The sequence below is a fragment of the Palaemon carinicauda genome, chromosome 44, assembly GCF_036898095.1.
Source record: "Palaemon carinicauda isolate YSFRI2023 chromosome 44, ASM3689809v2, whole genome shotgun sequence".
NCBI classification, from domain to species: Eukaryota; Metazoa; Arthropoda; class Malacostraca; order Decapoda; family Palaemonidae; genus Palaemon; species Palaemon carinicauda.
In genome coordinates this window covers 27,723,813-27,728,086 of record NC_090768.1, presented here as the reverse complement: position 1 = coordinate 27,728,086, position 4,274 = coordinate 27,723,813, and positions in this window count along the sequence as shown.

Here is a 4,274-nt window from a genome sequence, read left to right as displayed (position 1 = left end):
GTGACATTCTGGTTTTAGGAAGAATTCTACTTAAGATATAAGGAGTAATCTTGCAACTTTAAGGGAACATGCTGTATATTATAGTAACCATATCTATCCGGCATACAAAGAAATAAAACCATTAAAAATGTTTAACAATTTAATTTTTGCCTCTTTACTACAACTCATGTCTGCTAGTCTAGGAGGTATATTTGTCCACAATGAAAGCCCCATTTGCTAAATACTTTTTAATGGTTTTATTTTTTTGTATGCCAGATAGTTATAGTCAGTATGATGTATGTTTCCCTACAGTTGCAAGATTGCTCCTTGTATTTTAGATAGAGTACTGCTTAAAACTCACGTCACAAATCCACTAAGACCGTGTCATAAACTAGAGATGGCATCTCAAGATGCGTAACTTACGCACCTCAATACGCTATTGTTTTGAGAGAAGGAAGCTGGTGGATCACGGACTGGAATCACCCTCATTGAGCTTTGCTCTTTACTAGTCTATAGGTGTGCCTCTCACTTGTGTCCGCATCTCCTGTACACCCCAGACCAGCATGTTCCCTTGTACTCTCAACCGATCTAGCAACAGCCAGAGATGAAATTCCAAGCAACCTGGTGATATCGAAACTGTTACCAAGGAACCCGCAACCCCAGCTAGAAGGCAGATTGAGGCTAGGGGTGTGCTGGAAATGGTACTGACTTCACATTATCGTGTTATTTTCGGGCATAGGGCTGAAAAGCATATTTGAAGTCTGCCGTTCTCTGGACATCGGTGTCCAGAAAGAGACTTTTGAGTTAAACTAATTAATGGCAATTCTCCCTCTACATAAGTTATCAATTTAATTAAATTATGGGTTTTTGTTCATTCTAACATCACACACTCGGCTGTGTGCGAGGAGCTTAATGTAATTTTATGTATCTTTTATCTTTACGTTATTTGACCTCATATTACACCATAGTTTAGTGAAAGGTTATTTGAAATAAGTCTTTGGTAAATTTAAGTTTTAAAGTTTAATCTCATGTGTTTATTTTGCTTGCTATTTTCGTAAAGTATTAATCTGTGTTACTATTATTTTCTATAAATATTTCTCTATTTATTAATTTTGAGTGTCATTATTTGAATTAGTAGTTTAACTCGTCTAACTTTTAATCATTACTGTAAATTTCTGATATGAAGAAATTAAATTAGTTTATACCTAATAACCTTGCTCCTTTCATTTGAGTAATTATGTGTTAACAAAGTGTAAAAGTTAATAAGGGTTTTGGTGTAGGTTCCATTAAGTGGAGTTAAGGGTGTTGATTATCACAGAGGTATTATTGAAGATAGTAAATATAAGATATTTAATGGGAGGGATGGGCACTATCACATGTTGATCATGTATTACAGAGCTCTTTATCCGTATGGTGGTGTGCAGGCGAGCCGTTAAAAGGTGGCTGGGAGATGAGTCGAAAGCAGCTAACTTTATTTAGATGTAGCAAGAGTATATATGCAACCAGTTCCAGTTAAGAACGGCACAAAAATTTAAACACAACAATGTAAGAAAATACAGGCATACACAGGTTATCAGTGTGAGAGGAGAGTAAAAAAAAAAAAAAAAAAAAAAAAAAAACTTACGGTGTGCGAGCATGTGTGATACACAAGCGGTACAGAGGGTACAGGTCATCTGCCCTTCGCACCCATATCTTCGGGCAGACACAACTATATAATGCATAGGTAACCTTAGACATAACAACAATCAATCTGGGGCATCACTGATACTAGTGATATAATAGACATTCATCTTACATCCCCATCCAAGGTATGCTTTACTTCTGGACACACACTTATACAAAATTCGAAATAAGATAAACAATTAAGAACAGGTAGAAATGACATTGTCTGGAAAAGTGCAGTAACAACATTAGAATAAATATTTCCTATATAAACAGTAAAAACTTTAACAAAACAAGAGGAAGAGAAATAAGATAAAATAGTGTGCCCGAGTGTACCCTCAAGCAAGAGAACTCTACCCCTAGACAGTGGAAGACCATGGGTACAGAGGCTATGGCACTATCCAAGACTAGAGAAGCATGATTTGATTTTGGAATGTCCTTCTCCTAGAAGAGAGGCTTACCATAGCTAAAGAGTCTCTTCTACTCTTACCAAGAGGACAGTGGCCACTGAACAATCACAGTACCGTAGTTAACCCCTTGGGTGAAGAAGAATTGTTTGGTAATCTCAGAGTTGTCAGGAGCATGAGGACAGAGGAGAATATGTAGAGAATATGCTAGTCTATTCAGTGTATGTGTAGGCAAAGGGAAAATGAACCGTAACAGTCTGGCCAGGCAAGGGCCCCCATAATTCTCTAGCGGTAGTATCTCTACAGGTGGCTGGTGCTCTGGACAACCTACTACAGTTACATCATCGAATCTCTTTGTGTAAGCGTTTGGGGCAGTGCAGTTCCCTATGGGGTTGCAAAAATACTGATACTTCCCCCTACGGGGTTATGAAAGTTACGAGCTTGCGACTTTCTTCGGCAAGCACTACTGGATGAAATCCAGTGTGTGCATCAAATGTAGTTTTAAAAGTATGTACCGGGACACTTGACACCATATTGAATGGTGAAAAATATGGTGCATTTAACTTTTGCGTATGCATTTAGTTTTTTACAATTGACTGCCCTCTTCAAAGTGCTATCTTTGTGGTGGCCTGGAGGTAGTGTCCTTGCCTGGTGATTGCCCGACTGGGGTTCGAGTCCCGCTCAGACTCATTAGTTCCTTTTGTCGCTGCATCCTCACCATCCTTGTGAGCTGAGCCTATAGGTCTATCTGCTGAGTCTTCAGCAATCACTGCCTGGCCCTCCTTGGTCTTAGCTTGAGTGGAGAGGGGGGCTTGGGCGCTGATCAAATGTATGGTTAGTCTCTAGGGCATTGCCGTGTTTGATAGGGCAATGTCACTGTCCCTTGCCCATACCATTCGTGAGCGGCTTTTAAACCTTTAAACCATGTGCGCACACCACTCGGCTACCTCCCCTGTAGGCACAGATTGCAAGATACCTGCTCGGACATCCCTCGTCTATCTTCTTTTTGACCTCTTTCTCCCAATACTTAGGAATAGTAAATTTGGTATAGTATGCATGTGGCACTGCACCTGGTAACAGGTGTATATGGTGTGGTTTACCACTCATTATATAAAAAGGTTTTTCTATTTATATTCAATGTCTCTCATTGATAACCCCTATTCCCATAAGTGCATTCCCATAAATATTAAAACCTGTGTGATTGGGCAAAGTGCGATCCATCACCCCAAGGATTTGTATGTATTTGATGACAAAAATAATTCAAATGTCTATTGATGATGCACACACACTCACGTGTTAGCATGTTGCCACACTTAATGTCAATGAGACAATACCCATTACATTCATCGGAGACTTATTCCACTTCGGTAAATTCCACTTGGTAAGTTTCACAATAGGTAAAATTCACGACGAAATTTTCCACGAAGGTAAGTTCCTCTACAATAGATAAAATACTTGTGACACGCCATACTATAAATTAGTCGATAGGCTTATTCACCTATGGTTGAAGGCTCTTGTTACGTACTTCCTAACAAATTACTCGTATGTTGATTTTCTTTTTTCGCGAGCGAAGCAAGCGTACGGCAAAGCAAGAACCATTAGTTATTTTAGAACATAAATATACCGAGAATAATTATCTAAGAAATAATAATAATCAATCATTGATGTTAGCGTGGGCACCTCAACATTATCACGTGCTACTACATACGGAGCGAAGCAAGAACCCTTAGATTTAGGATACACATTTTGCACAGAAAATATATATTTTCCTGTAGTAAATAATGCTATTTCACCGAATTTGACTTAATTTCAACTACACCAGTTTTAGTGTGCAATGGAGAACGAAGTAGTCAAACTGGTTGTTCTGTTTGTTTACGGTTAAAATGAAGGTTAAATTCAGTTAAATCACGTTATTTACTACAGGAAAACACATTTTCTGTTCAAAATATTTTCCCGTCCGTAAATATAATTTTACAGACTCAACTTCCAAGTGTCAAAAGAGGCTACAGCCTGGGGAAAAATCTAAAACCGAAATACCAAATGAACTTCCATAAATCCTATCTTCAAATTCTCTACAGTATTTGGGGATGCTCGATAATAGTTATAGTCTCCCCTAAAATAATTAAAACATTTTCTTTACCTACTTGAAATAGAAAAGAAAACTATCTTTGTCAGATTTATAGCGGTAACTAATCTTTTACGTCCCTAAACTAAAAAGATAAAATA